We start from the raw sequence: 23816 nt of genomic DNA on the forward strand, positions 1-23816 counted from the left end.
ACTAAAAACATGAGCCACATTTTTGTTCTCTCAACTTTTCTCCCACCATATTCTAGAAGGCAGAGAAGCTGATATCAGTTCCTGGCGTGCTCTGGAAAAAAAAGTTGCTCCTCCCAGAGCTTCCTGCCTATTCAAACAATGGAGCCATGACAGAAATCAAGAGATAATTGCCCTATTTTCAAGATTTTGTGGTTTCTTGTGTCTTCTAGCTCACCAGTCTTTTAGGCAACACTGATGATCACAAAATGGCTCTAGATTTTTCTATGAATGAACTCACAATGAATGTATGGAGTCTCACTCTAGCCAAAATACATGAGATTTTAGAACTTTAATTCAACAAGTGTCTGAGTAATCTGTTTGAGCCACTGGCCTCTCAATTCAAACTGAAGTTCTGGAAGTCCTTAAGTTCTTTGACAGACACCATAACCATTCTTACCATCCTCAGAGAAAAAGTTGGGGATCCTTTGACACTGGCCACCTCACTCACACCCAGTAATCCAGTCAATCATCTTGTCTAGGAAGAAGTTGTTCAAATTTATAATTTATCAATGATTTGTAAAATAAAAATCTTACCGGCATTTTCCAGTTTACAGGCCATATCTTTTCCTCCCTAGTTACTTTCTACATTTCTCTAAATTTGTAACCTTAAAAGCAATACTTACGTTTCTTTTTTAATGTTGTAAGGAACCTTCCTTAAATCAACACTATCCCTACAGTAGAACAGAATAAACCACTGCAAGTCAATAGATGTTTGTCTGGTTTCTAGCTCTTCATACTCCTGTTGAGCCAAGAGCTCCATGTGAGGAGGGTAAATGCATGGACAAGATTCTCCAGAACAAAGCTGGGTTGTACTAGTCTTGGCTCATATCTAAGTAAGGGAAACAAACAAATAAACAAAAAACTACCAGGCTCTAAAACGAGACCTAAATCCTGAACCATCAAATTGAAAGTTTAATTTTCTATCAAATTATCCAGGATTAAAGACATTTTGTTATGAAAATCTCTGCAATTCAAAAAATTTAGGTTTCTGCCTAACCTATATTTTTTATCCTTTCTTTGCTTTATAAACCCCATGTGCTAACAAATAGTCACTCCAGACAAATCTTAGGTACAGAAGCTCAAAATTGTCAGCAGATTCCATTTCTAAAACAAAAGGGTCTCCTCACAGCTACAATGGGGTCGAGAAAATGTGGTTTCTTACCGCTCTCTTTAGAGCCACAAATACCAGTGACTATTTGCCAAAACCAAAAACTCAACTGCACGCATGCCCTCCTATGTACTGTTTGTCTTTTTTTGAAAGAAAGAGCAGTGAGAGATTCTGCAAACCTTGACATGCTTAGAAAAAACAAGCCAAGTCTTACGTGGAACAAACACTTTCAGGCTACTTCACTTAGGTTAAAGGGAACTTGTTTCCTGTTTACCTAAAGGAAGAGTCAAAGAGAATGCACCCACCAAAATCCTATGCCAACACAAAGTGTTCTTCATCTTCCCTCCTCCGCATTTTGGGTCAGATATTGTAAATTCATTCCCATCTCCCCATCAAGGTCTAAACTCCCAGAGGTAGCACACACAGTACTATGGTTTAAATCACTATGCGTTACCTTTTATGTCTTTCTGGCAGCATTTTGGCACAATGAGGAAGGAAGTTGTAAAAAGGAGGAATATTTAAAACTTTTTTTGGAGATAATTTCAAACATAAAATACAGTTGCAAAAACTATCTTATATATTCAGATTCATCTCTTGTAACATTTTGCCACATTCATTGGTTCTCTTTCTCTCTCTCTCTCACTTGCTCTCTCTCTCCACACATAAATTTTTTCCTAAACCATTTGACAGTGTTGGCAAACATATCCTTTTACCCCAACATACTTCATTGTATTCTTTCAGGGCACTCCCTTATGTAAGCACAGTAAAATTGTCAAATGTAGAGAATTTAATATTGATACAAAACTATACCCCTCATACTCAAATTTTGCTAATTGTCCCGATACTATCCTTTACTCCATTTTTTTTTTTCCAAATCCAGGACCTCTCCATGGTGACACATTTCATTTATGTTAATGTATTTTTAGTCTCCTTTAATTTGGGACCATTTCTCAACTTTTCTTTGTCTTTCATGACATTTTCATTCATTGACATTTTTAAAGAGCATGTTACAGTTGGTTTGTATAATGTGTTTCAATTTCGGTTTGACTGCCTGATTAGATTCAGATGATGATGCATTTTGGTCAGAATACAATAGGAGTGTTGCTGTGTCCTTCTCAGTTTATCTCATAAGAGGTACATGATGTCAGTGTCCCTATTATGATGAAGTTAATCTGATAATTTGGGGTAAGGTTTTCTCTGCTGAGTTTTTTAATGGTCAAGTTACTATTTTCATAAGAAATATGTGAGGATAAATACACTTTGATAAATACATCTTTCTTTATCAAACTGTCACCCATAGCTTGGGCACTGATTGATGAATTTTGCCTGGATCAATCATCACAGGACAGTGGAAAATGATGATGCTGTCATTTCTTCCACACTATAATTGGCATATTACGTAGGGTAAACTTTCTTTTCCTTCCTTCCTTCCTTTCTTTCTCTTTCATTTCCTTTTTTCTTTCTTTCTCTTTCCCTTTCTTATCAGTATGAACTCAATTATTCTTATTTTATCCATCCAGACTATATTCTTTTTGTTTATTACTCATTTTAATGCTCAGTGTTTCCAAGATTTGACTCATAGATACCGTGCTCAATTATCCTGGAGTACTTTCTTACATACTGGCTCAGAAAGATATTCTAGGCTCATCTTGTACTTTTCCTGTCCCAGCCCTCTGGTGACAACAAGTTCTTCCAGGAGCTTTGGTTCCTTCTAGTGGAAATCTGTATTAAGAAATTAAGATATGGGACTAGCTCCTCTCATTGTTCTTTGAGTGTCATTGATTCTAGGCTCTTCCGGGAGACAGGGCCAGGAAAGGGCTCTTCTTTGCCTTCCTCTATTCAAGTTTTGTGTAGCCGGGTCTTTGGGGGTAGGTTGACAAGCGTGAATCGGTCCTAGGAACGGTGACTTTCTGCCTAGCATGAAGTTGCTTTTCTCCTCATGTCACCGCGAAAGAAAATGAAAGAAAGGAGTTTCAGAAATAATGGAGCTGTACATAAAGGATCTTTGTGCTAACAATTTCAAGTTCGCAAAAAAAAAAAAGCAATGCAGATAGATATTGCCATTAAATTTTCTTCAGCCAAGTTGGGAAACGTGTGAGGGGGTGTAGCTCAGTGGTAGAGCGCGTGCTTAGCGTGCACGAGGCCCCAGGTTCGATCCCTGGCACCTCCAGCGGGAATACCCTACATCTCGTTCAGCGTTTCTTGGCTTTCTTCTTACTCCCTGGTTTTCTTACGTGTTGAAACTTCTTCGTTACTCGTAATTCAAGCCGATATGCTCAAACTTATTTGTCCACCTTTAAAAGCCATCCACTCTAGTCACTGAGCAGCCACTCCTATGTTGGCTAAAGTCTGTACTACACAAAAATTAACTACTGGGGAAAATTAGAGTTCTGAGAGCAGGAAAATCACTTTGACCATGCCCTCACCTCATCTTTCATCAAACTAGCATCAGGAATCAGTTCAACGGGGTTTTTCCTGGATTTGGAGAAAGTTTAAAATTAAGAGGCTAGAAAATCTGAAGTCAACCTGCTCTAGTACTTTGGGGAACAAAGTTCCTTCTCTGGCCAGAAGAGCACAGGATTCTCCGGTAGTGAGACGTAGGACAGACTGGCTGCATAATGTGCTGGCCACAAGGCTCTCTGAAATGCACTGGTCACAGACACATGAGGCTGGCCATGATGACAGCTGTAGGAGAGAACGCTCCAGCCAAAGAAGCAAGCCACTCTCTTGAGTCCTTGCCCTCTCTTAAAAGCTTGAGAGTGGATGTTCACCAGTGCCAGGTTTGAGCTGAGAAGGCAGGAGATACTCATTCACCACACAGACTTGCTGGCCTGTCCTGTCCTGTTTGGATCCCAAAAGGAAAGAAGTAAAAAGAGTACAGGAAAACTTCTTTTCTCCTTCTGCTTGTCCTGAACTCTCACTCTGGGTATGCTTGGGAGAGCATCACCTCTTGAAAAGGCTGCTAAAGGAGATACACAGCTGAAGCCCTAAGCACTTATGGAAACATCAAAGAACACAGATTTAGGACACTGGTCTCCAGAGATTTGGGATAGTTGCTTGGTACTTGTGGGACGATTCCACCTTTTCCTACAAGTAGTTTAACTTCGCGGTCCTATTAATAACAACGATTTTGATGAATCAACATGAATTTGATTATACAATCCAGTTTATGAAGTAAAAAAGTTTTTGTGTCTCACCTAAACCAGGGGAAAATGTTGTAGAGGGAGACCTGAATGCAAAGCAAGAGGTTTGAGGGAAAGAGAAAAGCTATTCTTGGTCACAGAAGAGGTGAATGGTTTGATTTGTGTTAGTTTATTGTTTGTTGCAAACAATTGGCCACTTTCAAGAAGCCAAGTCACATAAAGTGATAGGCCCTTGTAAAAGTTTCATTTCAGCAGTTTGGGAACATTGCATCTCTCTTACCTTATAAATTTGGTTGACTAGACGCGCAAAATCTCCAGTAGTTCTCTGAAATTAACCTACATGCACTCTAGGGGGCGCACTCCACCCAAGGTAAATGTCTCGTAAAAGAAGCGCCCCACCAAGCTATTCCGTGCCATTGTGAAGTCGAGTTCTCCACGGAAGACACTCCTTCCACTCTCTCAGAGAGACTTGAGACCCACTACGTCTGCCCATCCCTTGTATCTGGTGATTCAGCCAAACATGTTTTACGATCACGTTCTTGAAATCTACAGTATAATCGAATTGTATTAAAGACTTTTTTCCTTCCGGTAGAGGAGTCAGTTGCAACTTACAGATCCTCCCTGGAGCGTCCTCACTCTGATACGCAAACCTTCCTAACATACCTTCCTCTGGCGCTCTATTTTCCCCTGTTCCTGTCATTCCCCCATCGTCATTTCCTTCCCCTTCACTGCAGCATTTAGTCTCTGGCTCAGGCTTCTCAACCTTAATTGCCCTCACTATCATCAATGATTTCAGCGTTTTAGCTGTTGTTCTGTTTTGAATACACACACACATAATCATGAGGGTGTCAGCAAAATAAGCTGGTTTCCCAGATTTTAAATATATCCCCTTTTCTTATAAAGAAATTTTCGTTTTCGTTTTGTTTTTCCAACCTTGGAATCCAAATGGAACTATCATAATCAACTCTGCTTTGTTAACTGATCTATTCTGGTTGTGATTTAATTTACAGATTTAAATATGAAAGTCTAAAGTTCACTTGGAAAAATCTAGGAATGTTGGAGGGTGAGAAATTTCAACACACTACTTAGCAACACATTTTTAATTCATTCCTACTTTGAGATTTTCTTTGTGTGTCTGTGCATTGGGGGGAGGGATGCATATTGTTACGTTCAGTCACAAGACACTGTCACAAGACAAGACACAAGTCACAAGACAAGAAATGACCCATAAAGGAAGAACTTCTCTACTGTGTGTGTGTCAATGTGCTGTGTATGGTGTATATGTATGAGACTCTATTTGACATTAGGCGATCTTTATTTCACTGCTTTATTAACCTGGTGACATGAGGAAAATACCTGAACATCACTGGACATTTTAATAACTACCCGAGCCTTCTCATTTTCCTTACTGACAAAATACCCTTGCAGCTGGCATACCATCACTGGTAGAGTTTTGACTTTGTCTGGAATGTCCATATGTTAAGGGCTCCAGAAAGAACAATATTAAGCATTCTTAAATGAAGGATTAGTTCACCACTGAGATTAGAATACTGAAAACTGAAAGGAGAAGAAAAGCAAGGTCATAAAGATTCAGGTATGACAATCCAATTTCTTCTTAATGTTGAAACTTCTTTCTTGATATTCCTTGATCTCAATACTGAATCACTTTATTTTTATTTTATTTTGCCATATATTCGTGCAACAGGTTCAAGCTAGTATCTTTGATGCAACCTTTCATAATGCCTTGGCAGTCGTAGTTTTTTAAATTAAGTGCCATTTTATAAAAATCCCCTGGATCACTAATGAAATTATGAAAAATATTAAACATCTACTCCTATTGACCTTTTAATTCAATCTTCCTTTCAAAGAACTCTTTTTATTTTGAATTCATTTCATGTTATGATGTTAATGTTACTTATGTTTTAAGTCTGTTGGTAGTTTAGTCATTTTGCAGTGGTTTCAATCTGATCTATTTTGGTGTACAAAAGTCTATGTTACTGAGCTGTATATGACTTCCATTTCTGTCACCGTGGCCACTATTTTCATAATCCCATTGGACAAGGACAGTGATGGCTAAGGAGAAGCTTCCAAACATTGAGAGAACGGGTCATCTTGTCAACTGCCTATTAAGATCCCCCTCTTAGGAGGGTGCTCCTCGGAGAGCATCTACATTGAAAATAATCCTTAGATTATTTAGTAATCTATCCCTCTGCCCATTTAGTAAAATCTATCCCTCTGTTTCTTTCCCAGACCTCTCTGTCATCACTTTTCAGCAATTTTCCCTCCAAGTACTAATCATCCAGCCAAACTATTAGTCACTTGTCTTGAATTAGTGTGGATCCCTATGCTCTATCTGTCCTTCCAAGTAAAATGAACAATCACGTGCCCTGCGTGAAGTCATGCCCACTGGGGGGATTTACCTTCACCACTGGCCTTCAGGTGCTATGGTAGCTGCTTACATTCGTGTGGTGCCAGCATAGGGTGCAGAATTACTAATAAACCAGTCCTGTTTTGTTTTTTGTTTTTTTCTGCCTCAGTTACAGGGAACTCACTATGAGGCTATGAATGGGGGTTGAAGAGATAGAGAAAAAGTACCAAGTGTAGGAGCCATGGGAATATAAGCCACTTTTCCATGCAAATGACTCATGTGTGTCGGCCCTGCTCATATATTCTGTTTATACTTAATAATGAAATGATGCTGTGCATGCACAACTTTATGGCTAGATGGATTAGAGAACAAGTAGGTCACGACTGGAAGTTCAAGTCTCATAGTGACTCATGCCCAAGCATTTATTCTCTCTCATAACATAGACCAAAAACGATTTTTTAACAAGAGAATAAAAATTTGAGGAGGATGTCATAGTTTTGCACCAAGTCCCAAAGGTTTGTCCTGTGGTTCACTAATAGAAGAATGCCAAAAACTCCAAATACCATCTCTGTCTTACATAGACATTTGAGTACTCTGCTGGGTCATACAGGTAAAGTGATAGTGTAGCTTTCGTACAGCCTGGACCTATTGCAGAACTTTCTCTTGTTCTGGGCTTTAAATAAAACTGGTAGCTTTACAGGCTACTTGTTAAGACCATCACATTATTAGGTCTGAAAGACTCTATATTGCCTCCAAAATTCAAAGAGGTCCTCTAGGCTTACCTCTCTCACAAGTTTTAAAATTTGTTCAACTAAGTCTTTTTCTGTTCCCTTCATAATTTTACCACCACCAGTTGTAACATATTGTGGCAGGTTGAAATGAATTGCTCTTTGTTCAACTTCTCACAAAATAGTCTCACCTGGAGTTTTTCCATGTAGACTATTCATGTAGGTTATTTCTTCAGTCACTTCAAACTGACATTGACTGCTTGAATAAACTACTGAATAATGTCAGTAACATCTGTTAGACTGACTCATCAAGAGTCAAAGAAAATGATGCCAGATCATTTGTCTTATTTTTAAAATCAACTCGATGTTGCTCCTGATATCCTCAGGGCTCAATCAGTGGGGTCTTAGATTTCTTTTCTCTAGACTTTTTTTTTTTTTTTGGCCACACCCTGTGGCTTGTAGGGTCTCAGATCCCTGACCAGGTATTGAACCCCGGACTACAGCAGTGAAAACTTGGATTCCTAACCATTAGGCCACCAGGGAACTCCCTGGATGTATTTCTTTGGCTACTACAAGTAAACACTCTGTAATTACTTCTCCATGATAAATGGTTTCCTTGCACGACTTACAGAGGAGCCAATTATAGAATGACTTGGTTGCAACCTCATCTTCATTAAAAACATTTTTGTGTGTGTGAAGAAATTCTGTTGCAATGAGATATGCCGTTTCAAAATTTCTAATTTTTGTGACAGTTGCTGTCCTGCCAGTTGGAGTACTGTGACGAGTGGTTATGAACCTGTATATACACTGGTAATGAACGTGTATATTGCATTCTTTTAGCAAATTTATAGCGTTATTGGATTCCATTCCTCAGCATTTTTGGAGATTGCGAGAGAGGAAGGATCAAAAAGAAGAGATAAATAGGGATCCCCAAAAATATTGCCTTTAAGTTCCCTTACTTTCTCAACAGTGTCCTGGGTCAAGTGACAGGATGCAGGGGAGCAGAAAGGCTTTCCATTGAATCCCTCATTTTCACCTCTCTTTAAAATCTGCTTTATATCACTCTGTTATAAAGCAGAAACTAACACACCATTGTAAGGCAATTATACTCCAATAAAGATGTTAAAAAAAAAAAATCTGCTTTATACCTGTCCATCCCGCGCTGCCAGGAATTGGATCCAACTGGCATACATGGAAAACAATATATTCCAAGTCTTCCTGGGTGGGCAAATATATTGGCCAACTAGATAGCCATACTTAAGGAACCTGAAACCTTCCAAAGACCGAAGTTGAAAATAATCTAAATATTAAAAAGAAAAGTCAAGAAGTCGCATTCTCGGGTAGCCGAAATAGCTCAGCTGGGAGAGCGTTAGACTGAAGATCTAAAGGTCCCTGGTTCAATCCCGGGTTTCGGCAAGCTCAGCATTTTAGTGAATACGAAATGATGCTCACGATACACCATACTCCTTTAGCATGTTAAAGCCTAATTGCACAATAAACACAATGCTGTGGCCATAGTTCAGCCATGCAGGAGCTCGCAGTTGAGGCCCACGTTTATTGTTTTTAAATGATGTGTAAGCACTGCTACTTTAAAAAATAATAATAAAATATTATGTGTGCGACACTGAAAAACAAGGAACGATCACTGAGTCACTGCGATGTGTACTGCGCACAGCAGCAGTGGGAAGGGAAAAAGCTGCCACGTACCGTCTCTGTCACAAGTACTCTCTGTTGTAGCCCGACAGCAGCCATAGATGATGTGTAAATAAATGAGGTTGCTGTGTTCGAATAAAACTTTATATATGGACACCGAAATTTGAATTTCATATAAACTTCACGTGTCACGAAATACTATTCTTCGTTTTATTTTTCAACCTTTTAAAATAAAAAACGCTGCTCACATACTTCGGCAGCACATATACTAAAATTGGAAAGATACAGAGAAGGTGAGCATGACCCATTGCGCAAGGATGACACGCAAATTCGTGAAACGTTCCAAAATCATTCTTAGCTCGCAGGCAATAGTTTACCAACCACTAGGGTAAAGGATCCCATTGCAAATACTCAGAACTTTAAGAGCAGGCAAGATTTCAGTTGCTTTCTGCCAGTTAAAAATAACTGGAGTCATATCCCGGCCGCCCCGCCTTCCCCAATAACTAGAGAACAAGTGCGAACATTGCAATACTAAACTGCTAGGGATTCGAACGTTGTTTCCCCAGCTAAAAATTTGAAAGCTTAACTAGCGAACTACCCAAACTTATAGATCTAGGTACTGCACATATAATCAACTAATTCATTTGGTAGATCTTGTCCTAGTGGAAATCTCCTCTGCATTCTCTTCATTGCAGAGAAAACTCCATTTGAAAAAACTCTATAATAGCTAGCTCTCAGGAATACTTTGTTTTCCTCCTCCTTTCTTTCTGTCTTCTGTGTCTTTAAGAACCAGAGCTGTAGCATCCACTAGAAAATATCACTGCAAGGTTTGCAGACTACTGCTGGAACGGAGGTGTTTCATTTCGCTGTAAGTATTGTGAATTCATCCTTTGTCTCTAATTTCCCCACATGCAGTTAAATTCTCGAGGAAGCACGCTACTCTTCCTCACATCCCTCTGCATTATGTTTTTCATTTTTCTTGCCATCTGTGTAAGCAGAGGGGAAGAAAATTGAAGGAGTGAGCATTTGAAGATACAAGGGTAGGTTCCATAATGGGCTTCTCTCTTTGGGTGGATGGAACTGCTACTCAGGCAGTCCCTTGGCAAGCAGACCTCAGAGCCGGCTAACTTTGGGAAGACCATGTGTCTTTTCATCTGGGCTGCAGTGCCCCTTCTCTTGATGTAGCCGCAAGACCAGATTCAGAGTAGGAGCTTCACAAAATAAAGGAGCTGAACAGATTAAACTCTTCTGCCAACTATTAGATCCTCGAAGACATCCAGAAAAGGAAGGTAATTAGTCAAAAACTTTTTCTCAGCAGCCACATGTCTGGGTGGATGTAGCTGAGTTGTGGCGAGATTACGGAGCATGGAAGAAGTCCTAGGTTTAATCTTCCATATTTCCATGCTCGCACTTCACAGCTGTAGTTTCCTGACCATGTCAGAACCTCTTCTCTTCTTCTCTCTTTTTTTTGGTTTTTCTTACTTTTATTTTGCATTTCTCTACTCATCTTTTCCTGCTCACATTCAAGCGAGACTACTTATCTAATTTAGTTGGTTGCTTTAAGCACTCAAGCATTTCTACTCCAAGGGCTTTGGAGTCCATTACCGAACCTGATTGTGTCAGAACAAGGAAGGCTGCGTGGAGTGGGATAACAAAGGAAGATACTGTTCACCCAGGGCAGTAAACATACCAAATGCACATTCTCGAGCCAGTAAATGATTCATTTGCAAAAATAATTGAGGATGGGGGGAGGGGGGAAGAATGGGAAGAGAAAAAAATAAGAGGACCATGCACAACTTCCTACTCCTATTTTCTCAACTGTGCCTTTCTTGAGAGACAGGTTTCTGAGGAGCAGAAGGCCTGCCCACTAATTTTCTTCCACTCCCTCCTTATCTTCCAGGCTCCACTGAGGGCAACTCAGTGCAGTCACCAGACATTGAAGTCTACAGATCTCAGTTCTATCTGCATGGGTAGACATTGCACAATAAATCCACTTCTCATAAGAATGCTGTTGTTATCCAAACCTCAATTTGTTAAAGTGAGTATTTGAGTCAGTGAGTGTAGAGTTTTCCAGTGTGACTGAAATAGCTAGATTGAGAGATCCTTTAGCATAAGAGTACCCATATCTGTTCCCATAGTTTGGTGGCGATGGTCATGTTTAGTCAATAATTCTTTCCCAATTCGCATGTAGAAGCTTCCTGACCACAGACACCCTTCTCCATCCTTGAAGTGAATTGTCTAGGGGGCTGAAATGGGGGGGGGGGATCGAAATTCCATGCTTTGCCATCATATATAAATATATTAAGGAAACCCTGCCTGGTACATGTCAGAAAATCACACAGAAAACACTGGAGAAGCCAGCAGCTAAAGTTGAAAGGCTTTGGGGGAAAAATGGTCATCATCAGCTGCATAGACAAAAGTGATCCCATCTCAGAGGTTTCAGCTATTTAATTTTATTCTTTTGAATTTCTGTGCCTATCTTTCCTGTCAGTCATTGCATTCTCGGAGGGAAAGGAATGTGAGGGCTTTGTTCTCTCTGCTACTCTTACTCTGCTGCCCTGTGTCTGTTCTTAAAAATTGCCCTCCTTCAAACGAAAATGAAGAGTAGGTGCATTTCTGAAGTTTTGTTCTGATGCTATTTGGAACAAAACTCACAAGATGAAGTGTGTAGTAAGAACTGAGAACAATCTCAGAATGTGATAGTGCATGCGCAACAGCCGGAACTTCTGATTCAGCATAGGTGGGGCTCCACTCCAGGCTGCCCAATGGCGTTGAGTTCATGCATTCATGTCGTGGCATTAAATTGTTGAAAACTAACCTTTCTGTTACAAAATTTTAAGACAACAAATCAGCTAGCTTTTTTTATCATTGATAATTCTTTGGCCAGATAAGGAAGATGCCAACAGAATGAATTGTAACACCCTACTGACAATATTAGAATCTGGTATCTGGGTAACAGACCCAAAATAAAAGGAGTTTTATGGAACCATTAACAAGCTTTGAAGACTGGTGGTTACTTTCCAAGGAAGTCAGCATTAAACTTTTGGAATCAAAGCTCATTAGTTCATTTTCTTTTTATCATGTGCAAATAATCATCATTTTCCCCCCTTCCCAAAATTTTATAATTCTCTCTTTTTTAAAACTGTCTCATTACTATTGTTTCTAAGCCAAGCCTGATTATTTTAAAAAGTGAGTTACTATGGTAAATCCCTCAACCTCTGTTGCCTACCTTTCTTCAAGAACCCAGGAATCATTCTGCCCACCCCTCTCCCTCCCTAACCACCACTTCCAGATGAAATTGTCACCAGATTGTCTTACTTCCACTCACTTAACTTTCTAGACCAATGGTGGTTCTCTAACCTGGCTGGCCATCTGTAAAATCTGAAGAGGATTTTAAATTATAAAGATTCCTGCCTTATTTTTAATTCATTTACGAGTTGTGTGGTGGGCCCAGCAATCTATACTTTCATCAAGTTCTCAAGCCATTCTCCAGGTCGGGGTACTACTGACATTCGTCTACAGCATTTATGTACCTTTTTCTCTCTACCTTGGAAGGTTGCTTGTGGTTGACTTTGCTATTTATCATAACATTAATGTTAACATATTTAAATTTTTATTTAATATATTAAGTGTATATTAAGAAATATTGATATATTTTCATATATATTTCCAGTGACATCCCCAGAGCCAGTTGAGTTTCTGTCTTGTTAATGGGCAGAGAGGGGAACTGACCTGTGGTACAGAGGAACTGGAGAGTTAGTTATGTTATTTCTGTTCTCAGGAAGATAGGACCTCACACCAGTAAGAGAGGTCGGAATGAAACTTCAAAGTAAGACAGAAGATGAAATGATTTAGGATTACCTTAAAATAAAAAAAAAAAGAAATCTTAAATTCGTATCTGGGTTGACTGACAGGTCAAAATTTGGCTAAAGGCAATAGCGTCTACTTTGAGCTTCACTGGTTTTAAGGTTTGGGGACTTGTTCAGTTGCATGAAGGGTGTGACAAAAAGTTAATCTGCTTTTCACTTTCAGGTCATGTCCCCAAGCCATGTATCATCCCCCTCCTGTTGTCTTCTTTTGGTAGAAGACTGCTTAACACAGTCGCAGTATTTGATGGGAGGGTCTATTCTGAGGTTTTCAGAACCAAGTCCTTAGGATCCCGCCGCAGGGTTCCCGATCACCTGCTGGGCCAAGAGATTTGCGAGCAGGGACTGTCTTGCCTTGTCTTCATTTAGCTCCTGGCCGTTTTGTGTCCTCTCTCCAACTGAACCTTTATTTCCTGAGGCAACTTTATTTTCCTCTTCGAAGTTTCTGCCCAGCTTTGTCAGCCGCGGTTCTGCCAGTCAGGAGCAGTGGAGGGGCAGGGATACCGGTGTAAAGATGTGGGAAACGCCTGGTAGCGCAGGGCCTTTTCCAGAGAAGGAGCAACCAACCCAGATGCCCGCGGCGAAGCGTGGGGACTCAGGCGCCAGCACGGAGAGGCTGAGGTAACCCTGACCACAAGTGGACGAGGTAGATTTTGAGGCCTTTATGGTTTTGCTAGTTTCGTCTCCTGGAGAAAATGGTCCACTCGGAATATTGATTTCCTTGCAGTTTACCAAAGTCAGTGTCCCAGTGCTTTCTGAGGAAATCTACGCATAGTCCCTGCCTTTCTATCTTGCTTGAACTTTTCTGCCTGAGTTTCCCTGAGGCAGTATCGAGGCTCCACGCCAAATACAGTGAGGTCATGCAGAGCGAAAGGAAAACAAGACAGATGAATAACGCTTGGGTCAAAGCTGTTATTCATTGTTTGGGTGGCTCTGACCCCAGTCAAAAGCCAAGGGTATGAAAGTCCACGAAAAGATGACTTATTATTAAAAAGAGATGAATATATAGTTCCCATCTCAGGCCCTATTCTGAAATACATCAATACAAAAGCATTCTCTGATAGACGAAAACCGAAATAACTTCACAACGTGGGCTCCGTGGCTTAGTTGGTTAAAGCGCCTGTCTAGTAAACAGGAGATCCTGGGTTCGAATCCCAGCGGGGCCTCTCTAGGTGTGACCTGTCTGATTCTCCAAATGCATCTTTTGCTCTCTTAAAATTCGACCTTGGCGGGGTTTTTCCTACCAGCAGCCTACCAGCCACCCATTAATAGGTAGTTTCCAAAGGCTTTGGAAACAAAATGGAACTGATTTTGTTACATCCGCACAACGCAGGACCATGTTAAGAAAGCAAAGAGCAGGGCTGTGATTTTAGTGTACTGCCTATTTTCTTAATGTTTCCTTTTGGAAATACAAACCACATCTTCCCTTGGGATTTTCCTTGCAATGTTACCTCAGGTATTCCAATCCTAATTTCATGTAAAGAATTAAGAACAACGAATTGAAATTCAGAGAGGGATTGTAGACTCTGGGCGTGGATTTTAATACGAAACTCGCCAGTGCTCGAGATTATAATTCAATGGTAGGTGTGTGGGAAGACTGAGAGTGGGTGTGGAGGTAGATGTAATTAGCCCAAGAAATTTGTGAAAGCATAGAATGTCTATTTAATGTTGGTCAGGGCCGGCTGCATAATACACGGGACCAGAGCAAAATGAAAATGTAGGGTCCCTTACCCAAAAAACAGGGAAAGATGCCGGTAAAGATAATAAAACGTAAATTTAGCTTTTTTTCTTCCTCGCTCTCTCGACCTGTTATGGTATTTCTTAATTTGCTATTTGATGTCATTATTATTAAGGTAAAATCGCATCGTAAATTATAAGAACGAATTTTACCATTCATTAAAGATGAATCAAAATTCACAATTCACAGGGCATTGCAATCGCACGCATACGGGAGAAGCAAGAAATGCCGGACATTTCCTTCGCTCATGTGACATCAATTACAAGACCTCAATTCAAAGACTGGAGTGTTAAGGACTAGGTCGCGGGGGTTGCTAAAATTGCTCCTCCTACCAACTGTAGGCTGAACCACTCAGCTTGCCGAAACCCGGGATTGAACCAGAGATCTTTAGATCTTTAGTCTAACGTTCTTCCAGCTGAGCTATTTCGGCTCCTTAAGAATAAGTTTCTCTGACACATTTTTCAAAACTGAGATTGTTTTCAACCCGTTTTTAGAATGTTTTAGATTCTGCACGTGTTGCTGTCTAATTGTCCAATATATTTACCCACCCCAAAAAGTTTGGAATGTCTTCCATGTATGGTGCTTGCATCCAATTCCTGGCAATGTGCGACGGTAGGAGGAGAGAGAAGAGAAGTAATAGGGATTCATTGGAAAGCCTCTCTGCTACTCCGAGACAGCTCAGAAAATTACAGTAAAAAAATTTAATTTCTTAGAGTCCCTTATTTTTTCTTCTTTTTGTTTGTTCTTGCATAATCTTCAAAGATGCTGAGAAACAGATTAATTTTTGTGAATGTGGGATCAGTTTTCTGTTTCCTGGTGATGATTTCGAGTGATGATGAAAGGTGATGATTTCCTTTCTTTTATGCTCTTCCATCTACTCTGTCTTTTGGCCCAGGTGAGAAGGTCTTGGAGAGGACTGACCCGGCTGAGAAGAAACCACGAGCAGGAAAGGTAAAAATTTGGGTTTAGAATTTACTATTCTTGAGCATAGACAGCCACCAAAAAAATCTAATTTAAAAACTGTAGAAATAGTGGAGTTAACAGAATAAATTTTCTGACAAAAGAAAATAGCTTTGCCAAAGAATACAGAAAATGGGCATATTTCCTAATATATCGAAAAAAAAGCCACTATTACTCGGGGGTGTAGCTCAGTGGTAGAGCGCATGCTTTGCATGTATGAGGCCCCGGGTTCAATCCCCGGCACCTCCATGAGTACTTCGTTTTCTGGTCTCCAATATATTTTATATTTTTACATTCCTTCAGTCCTGCGGAATCTGCTCTCCTACTTTTCCACCTTTCGTCACTTTTTTCCCCCTGCTCACATGGAAAGTAAACATGATTGCTGGGACAGCAGAAGGAATAAACAAGAGAAGGAAAAAAAAAAAAAAAAAAAAGAACAGGCTTATTCCACATCCGCGAATGTTCCCAATTTAACCAGCTTTTTCACCTGAACTACCATTTTACAATACTACTTAAGAGAAGGAAGATCCAAAGTAAGACGGGAAAAAAGAAAAAGAAAGAAACCCGTGTGCAATTTCTTTGGCCAGAATAACTAATCCTAAAGACAGTAGCCACGTGAAAAATTAGGGTGCTGTGAGCAGGATTCCAACCGTCCCTGGAAAAACACTTTGAACTGCAAACCAAATGCCTTAGACACACAACTATTCATGAACTTTTATCACATGCCTGGAACAGAACACATGAATTCGAACAAGGACTTCTGTTTCTCCAGTAAGAGCCCGGAAAAAGACAAAATAAAGAAAGCCCCACCACCAACCTGCTTTAATTTTGGAGACAAAGTGATGTTCATCCCTTGCCCTAGAGAACACTTGACTTTCAAATAAATTCAAGTAATGGAGAGGTCTTGGTTTCTAAAAAGTCAGCCATCTCTTTGTTTCCTTCCCATCCTTTCCACTGAATTCTCAAAACGTTGAGAAGCAGATGCTCAGCAGCAAGTGGGTGCGGTGGAGGCAGGAGACGTTCCTTTTCAATAAACCAGACCCCGTGGACAGTATTTCTGCTCAAAGGTTGTCCTTTGGGGACTGGTGGAATTGATGCTGTTTCCTTTTACAGACAGCTTAAGAGATCTGCAATTTCTGCAGAGATAATCACTTTACGTGGAAGCTGATGGCAGAAAATGGGACTTTTATTGGTCTTCTAAGGAAACTTTAGGACCATAACAATAACCAGTATAAATCAAAGAAGAATGAGATCAGCCTAGGAGCAATCTCATTTCTTTGTTTTTCACAAGTACTAACAATAACCTCCTTATCTATTCGTCTTTTTTTTTTTTTTTTTGGCCGCGCCCCGCAGCATTTTAATCCCGCGACGAGGGACTGAACCCGTGACTCCTGCAGCGGAAACACCGAGTCTTAACCACTGGACCGCCAGGGAAGTCCCATTACCTACACGTCTGAATGCATAACTTTAAGTTCTCACTCTACCTACTCTTTGGAGGCTTTCTACTCCTAGCCACATACATGTCCAAACTTGAGGTTCAGAGATGTCCATAGAATTCCAGATTCAGGTTATACTGTGTGTAGGTAGACATCTCAAGAGGCTATCTTGTAGGCATTTAAAATATGTCATACCGAAACCCAAACTCAACGTTACCCCTTTATTACCCCGCCTTATGCTCCCGACGCAAAAATAAATCAACAAACCAATAACAACAACAAACAGAATTCCCACCACTTCCCCTGTTTTTATTAGCTTTGCGAAAGGCATCACTGTCTGCATAATCCAATCTACCTGTAAGTCTTCCTAAGTACTAGGTATTGGACTCCAGTAAGAGTCCAAATTCTGTGTTATTCTACCACGTTACATCAAATTTCTCCCTTGCCTTTCGTCGTTCAATTCACTGTTTTATTTGTCTAGCAGACCCTTGAAAGCACCTCCGAAGTTGTCTTTCAGTCTAGATTAAGACAGAGCAAAGCATCACTGGATTGTATACATTTATGACTTTCTCATTCTATTGCTGCCCTGGATTTGCCCCTCAATATCCTGCTTTTCAGAAGCTAGTTGAAGCCAATGGCAGGATGTGAGAAGTGAAGGAACACCCTAACATGCTCTAAAGACCTTCCTAGAAGAAAGCCAAGTTCCATCTGGCTTCCAAATAAAAGTTGGAAACAATGTAGGGGAAAAGGAAAAATGACTCCTCAATAAGAATCAGGGCAATCATCAGTTATAGATTTACTGAAGTATAGGGTCTATCTGGTTGTGTAGCTCACTGGTAGAGCATAAGCTAAGCGTGCAGGAGAATCCAGGTAATCTTGGACTCCATTATTGCTTTTCCCTTTCCTCACGAATACTGTATTTCAAGAACACATCCAAATTTCCCCATTAAAAAAAATTCTTTTGTCATTTTTTTCCCCCTGCTCACATCCAAAGTAAATCCATTACCCAAAAGATTGCTTTTAGGCTGATCTATTTCAACTCTATGACTCTGGCATCTACCAACCTAACTGCATCAGCACAAGTAAGATAAGAAATAAGAGAGTGAGCCCATGCTCCCTTTTGTTCCATATCACAGTTTACACAGGAAAAGGAAAGAAAAAGATACAAAAGAAAGGAAAAGAGGCTCATAGTCAATTTTTGTTAACGGATTCCTTTGTGTTCTCTGCTCTGCCTGTGTCAATTAAAAGACTGAAGACTGAGGAACAGAAAACCTACCCACTGATTTTCTCTCCTCCCACTCCCTTCCCACACCCATTGTTGCTAGTAGTTGAAACTAATTACCAAATGTGGCAGGATATCAAACACCAACTTTCTCAAAGTGAGGGAAAAAGGGAACAACATCTCTCAAGGATTGCTGTGCTTTCCAAACTTGAAAGTGGAGAAAATTATTATTGCTGATGACAGTAGAGATTTGGTCAACATAGCTTAGTTGGAAGAGCTCTAAAAGGCTGGACTAAAATCAGGATTCCCTCCCCATGATTTGAAAAGCCCACAGTTTGTGTCAAAACAAATTCTCCTTTCTGTAACATGTCACCCTAATACAAATGCTTCTGAATTCACTTTCTCAAGAAAAGGGCTTAGAGGGCTAAGGCAAGAAGAATTGGAATTGCGTGCCTTCAGTTGTCCCTGCCTTCACCAGTAAACACTTATGTCCGATATTTTCAAGCCATTAAATGAAAAGCTTCCTGGATTACTTCCATCAATATCATATGAAGATCATGATAAAGAAGTACAGTTTAGGGCTTTGGACTCATGGAGGTCATTGGCCTTACACAAAGCTGAAAGCATCCCAGTGAGAAAAGAGGTATTACCTCTGCTCTTTCCCACACGGCCAATACTATCAGCTTTGAGTTACCCAGGACCTCCTAGAATTTTCATGTTCTGAAGAATTGCAGGTTTTCCCACTGTGATAATGGGTTCCTTCAGGGAAAGCAGTTTGACAGTTTGCTAGGTTCCCCAATCTTGTTTCTCTGCCCTGTGTTTGTCCTTTCATTCCCCCAGTCTAGAAAAATGTCACTTTTTTCTTTTCTTTTTTCTTTTTCTTTTTTTTTTCTTTTGCTGTGCTGCGTGGCTTGCGGGATCCTAACTCCCCCACCAAGGACTGAAACCGCGCCCTCGGCAGCGAAAGCGTGAAGTCCTAACCACTGGACCACCAAGGGAATTCCCATGACAGCTTTTTTCTTTTTTTTTTAAGTTGATAGAACTTTAGATTTTTTTTAGTTGATAGAACTAAAGATTTTTTCCCCCCTGAAATCCTTTGTAGACATAACCTTCAAGACGTGGGGGGATGTGGAACCAGAACTGAAGACAATCTCAGAACATGTGGTGATTCGTGAGCAAACAATGAGTGTCAGCTGGAAAAAGGATGTTTGTTGGCCGTCATCCGACCCAACCTGGTGTGGAGTTCAGTTCGGCTGCCTCTGGACTGAAAAGCACTTCATCTGAGCCAGTACTGCTGGAGATTTGTGTTGGAAATCCGTGACTTTTCCAGGCGAAAGAAAGTAATTTTCACGTAGTTTCTTCTGAGTGGACCTTGCAGCGGGCTAACAGAAGTAGGAAAGTCCTAGAATCAGAGACTGTGTCAGTCGGACTGTAACCTGAGTGAAGCCGCTAGACAATATCCAGTTTAGTAATTTCACAAATGGTGGAATTTAACCCAGTGGATTTTCTCCATCAGAAAATAAAGCCAATCTCAAAATAAAAGTAGTATTTTATAAATGGTCCCCAAAGAGTCCCTGAAGCAGGGGGTGTAGCTCAGTGGTAGAGCGCGTGCTTCGCATGCACGAGGTCCCGGGTTCAACCCCCGGCTCCTCCATCTGGGTTTTCGCCTCATACGCCCCTTTCATTTTTGTCATACATTTTGCCACGTTTCCTCTGCTCCCATTTTAAAAACTATGTAGTCCAATGGATTCCCTTCGATATTATACCATTTCTACTCCACGGGCCTTGGAGCAGGGAATCGAGATAAGCCACGGAGGTGCAGGGCACAGACCCCAAGTATTTTTTTGGTGAGTGAGTGGGTGGACGTTGGCCCAAGGTAAGGTGACATTTAGCAAAGCCTTTGCCACGCGAACGTTTAAAACATGATTTGGAAGGCTGAAGAGCTAGCTCACGCTCGCCGGAATAGCTTAGACGAGCAAGCAACCAACGGATTTTAAAGGTTAGATCCTAGGTTTGGGCAGCACAGTCATTTTTATTCCATATTAAATCAACTTCCACAGGAAATTTACACAAAATATATACTAGAAGACACCCACTAACTCCCCACCATCCTCTCAGCCAAAACACCTAGCTGAAGTAAATCTCAGAAACCCTGCAAACAGCAGATTTAGATTCCTTACCTTCTACATTTCCTCACTGAACTTCACTTTTCTGTTCTTAAATCATTAAATGAATTAACAACACCTCATGTAACACCACACTGATGTCCCAGAGGAAGATGTGGCCAAAGGTGTTTGGGTGGAAATAAGAATAGATATATAATTTGCTTGTATTTAACAAAACAAGACAAAAGAAGCAAACAAACAGAAACAACAAACAGAAACAACTTGTTTAAGAATCAGTACAAACTACAGAATATCATTGCTCTGCACTTTGTTCTCTGTGCAAGTCGAGTGTTGGGTGAATGCACAAAAACTGTTCCATTTTTCTTTACCAAAACCTTTGCATGATAACTTTTGTATTTGAAAAGGATGTTTTAAAACGTGAAGTCAAAAATTTTTTTAATGACATCTATTTTCCCTCATTTGGAGAAACTAAAATCATGTTTCTCCTAGTTCCTTCAAGATCACGAGAAAGCAGGGATCAGTCACAAGCTCAGCTTCCTCTGCGACTCAAACCCTGGACAGACACTCAAACCAGCCAAGCCACTAAGCTCCCTTCCTACCAGGGCCATCTCTGGGCTGTCTCCATCCAAGTATGTTGTTGCCAAGCTGCTGTCTAAACCATTTCAGGGCAAAGATTAAGTGAATGAGTTTTCCTTCTCTTTGACTCTCATTCTCTAGACTTCTGACATGGGAGAGTAGACAAAGCAGTGAAAAACAGCTTAGACCACCTTTTTCCATTTTGCCAAACACGGATTCTCAGGACATTATTCCTTTTGCTCTTTACAGCCTCACTGTATTTAGCATGGAGCCCTCCTTCTGCCTTAGGAATCGCTCAGGCAGCTGTCAAAAGCCATGAGACATAAGAAGTTCCCATAAAGAACAGTACTCTGGCCACTGTAACCCGTGAGGGAATCCATATTTTGGATCCGTTTTTCCAGGAGAAGGGAATTTCTAAACCCTAGGGCTGTGACGCTTCAGCCATGGCCATGCATGGCCCATGTTAACTCAAGTGGCTTCAGGCTGGAACCCTGAATACGTTGCTCCTTCTCCCGGTGGCCTCCACCAGAGGGCAGATCCCACATCATCACATCGGGGGGCCCTGCACCTCCAATGCTTCTGGCTGTCAACCCCAGCTGGAAATGCTAGAACAAGGGTGCAAAGGAGCAGAACCTGAAAAGTTCCCTGGGGAATTTAGATCCAGCTGGAAAGAGAAAACAGGTCACTCTAGCAAACTCTGGAGCCCAGCGAAACTCCAAACTCTGGAGCCCTGCACCTCATTGGCTTTGTCTTGGGAACTGTGCAGTTCTGTTTCTGAGATCCACAATGACACTTAAGGGAGACACTTTGGAGGCTGAGCAAGAACAGCGAAGCGAATTAAACTTTTATAACAAGCTTCCCACTCCAACCCGATGCTCTTGGACAAATACTCAAACCTCAGCCATCACAGAGATGCAAGGAATAGACACTTTCCTCCTGTTGCCAAAATCTGTGGTGACCAAAGGTGAGTTTTAGGAGTAATCCTAAATCATTGTGTCTTCTCTTTTACTTTTTCTCACGAGTGGGAAATCTGTATTTTCCTGAATATCGGAATCAATTACATATATATCAACTCTTCCATTCCTCCTCTGCTCCTCCCCTTCAAAAAAAAGCCCGAATGAGGCTTAGTTGGCTCTGGAAAGTCGCTGAAATGGGTGCTTAGAGGCGAAACGACTTTTAAAAGTAACTTGGTGAATAATATAGGCAGCCTGAAGCGACTCACTAACACAGAGATAAAAGGTTCTAGACTAGAATGCAATGTTCCCGAACCTGGGGAACCGTCGGATAACTTTATAAATATACGTATGCCCATTTCTACCTTGTAGCTCCTGAGTGCACTCAGAATCACGGGATGGGGGTGGGGTGGAGATCTATAGGATGGAAATGCCTCCCCAGATGATTTTGTTGATCATCCAGGTTTGAGAACTGTTAATCAAGAAAGTGGAGCTGCGGGAACTGAAGTGAGCTGCTGGGAAACAACTAGCCTGGAGGAAGCGGTGAAACGGAATGAAAGGAGAGACGGGAAGGGTAAGTGAAGGAGAAGGTGAAGCAGCAGGTGATGAAGAAAGTGGATGGGGGCGGGTAGGAGGAGGCAGGTGGCTGCGGTTGGGGAGGAGGAACTAAAAGAGGAAAGGGCGAAAGAAGGCTTGGGGCTAGGTCTTTACGATGCCCACTGTTTGGTTGGCCCGGGAGGTAATTTGCGCCCGCGTTGCCTCTGCCTCCTCTGCTCCCTCTAGGGATGCAGGAAACCAGAAGGTTATCTTCCTCCTAAGGGAAGCGGGCTTAAAAGCGTTTGTGCCACAGGAATGCGCAACCCTTTTTGCCCGAGTCTGGCTTTGAGAGAGACTAGCTGCTCTTTCCAACACCGGAAATAACTTTTTCAACTACGGATTTTGGAAGCCTCTGAGTTTCGTGAGAAGCGTCTTTCCCATGGACAGTATCTTAAACACTCCTTCACCGGGAAAAACCTGGGAACACAGCGCTCCATGGCTGGTGATTGGACCGACCTTTTGCTGCCCAACCAAGGTTCGGCGTGTGGTGAAAGCGCAGGGGCGAGTGGGGAAAGGAAAAGGAGAAGGAAAACTTTCTCTGGAGCTCGCAGCCTGTCCATTGACACAAACCAGCTGAGAGGAAGACGGGGTGGGAGGTGGGAGGGGTAATCTAAAAGAATTTTCCCAAAGGCCCCCTTCCCCCTTTTCTCTTTCAGTCTGTCTTTTTCTTCCCTGCTTCTTAATAATAATGAAAAAAATGCAGCAAAGGAGAATGGACCCTACATGGCGTACTCGGTGCTCCGCCTTCAGGAGACTGATTCTGAGCGAGCAGTTTCTGTACTTTACTTGGTTCCTGGCTTTATTGTACTGAAGTAGTCACGTTGGGAGGTCCAAGGAATGTCAAGGCCCATAGTTACATGATTAACCGAAGGATACAGAAGTTAAGGTCTACACAAAGAAAACAGAGAAGGATCTCAGCTGTGAGGGAGTTAAGAGGACCAATGGAGGTGCTGGGGATTGAACCCAGGGCCTCGTGCATGCTAAGCACGCGCTCTACCACTGAGCTACACCCCCCCGGCGTAAGTTTGTTTACCTATTGTCCCAAGTTATTTATTTATCACTGTATGACGGTGTTGGCAAGCCAAAGTCCATTATGTTCAGTTCCTCTGTTTCTGAAACCTCTGGCGTGACTCCTGTCTCACAGCTAGGGCAGGAAAAGGAGAAATGGATTCTGGACCGAAAAACCCTTAGATCTTCCCACAATCCTCCCCCCATCACGGACTTTCAGCCAACTGCCTCCTGCGTCAGTTCTAGTCCACCACGAGGGAGAGTCCCAGAACTGAATCTTCTGTTAAGTCTTCAG

The 23816-nt window shown here is 41.4% G+C and overlaps 8 non-coding genes across 8 annotated transcripts; 6 read left to right on the forward strand and 2 right to left on the reverse strand.

Annotated features, from left to right (window-relative positions):
- The first annotated feature begins 3245 nt into the window (after positions 1-3245).
- On the forward strand, positions 3246-3317 carry TRNAA-AGC (transfer RNA alanine (anticodon AGC)). The gene has a single exon. It is a non-coding gene; the product is annotated as a tRNA-Ala (tRNA).
- A 5412-nt stretch (positions 3318-8729) lies between these two features.
- TRNAF-GAA (transfer RNA phenylalanine (anticodon GAA)) lies at positions 8730-8802 on the forward strand. The gene has a single exon. It is a non-coding gene; the product is annotated as a tRNA-Phe (tRNA).
- Positions 8803-9279: 477 nt separating this feature from the next.
- Positions 9280-9391, forward strand: LOC133095788 (U6 spliceosomal RNA). Its single transcript, XR_009701652.1, has one exon. It is a non-coding gene; the product is annotated as a U6 spliceosomal RNA (small nuclear RNA).
- A 4606-nt stretch (positions 9392-13997) lies between these two features.
- Positions 13998-14071, forward strand: TRNAT-AGU (transfer RNA threonine (anticodon AGU)). Its single transcript has one exon. It is a non-coding gene; the product is annotated as a tRNA-Thr (tRNA).
- A 929-nt stretch (positions 14072-15000) lies between these two features.
- TRNAF-AAA (transfer RNA phenylalanine (anticodon AAA)) lies at positions 15001-15073 on the reverse strand. Its single transcript has one exon. It is a non-coding gene; the product is annotated as a tRNA-Phe (tRNA).
- A 707-nt stretch (positions 15074-15780) lies between these two features.
- Positions 15781-15852, forward strand: TRNAA-UGC (transfer RNA alanine (anticodon UGC)). Its single transcript has one exon. It is a non-coding gene; the product is annotated as a tRNA-Ala (tRNA).
- Positions 15853-19843: 3991 nt separating this feature from the next.
- On the forward strand, positions 19844-19915 carry TRNAA-CGC (transfer RNA alanine (anticodon CGC)). Its single transcript has one exon. It is a non-coding gene; the product is annotated as a tRNA-Ala (tRNA).
- A 3540-nt stretch (positions 19916-23455) lies between these two features.
- Positions 23456-23527, reverse strand: TRNAA-AGC (transfer RNA alanine (anticodon AGC)). Its single transcript has one exon. It is a non-coding gene; the product is annotated as a tRNA-Ala (tRNA).
- Positions 23528-23816: the final 289 nt, after the last annotated feature.

This window comes from Eubalaena glacialis, chromosome 7 (genome assembly GCF_028564815.1).
Source record: "Eubalaena glacialis isolate mEubGla1 chromosome 7, mEubGla1.1.hap2.+ XY, whole genome shotgun sequence".
Lineage (NCBI taxonomy): Eukaryota > Metazoa > Chordata > Mammalia > Artiodactyla > Balaenidae > Eubalaena > Eubalaena glacialis.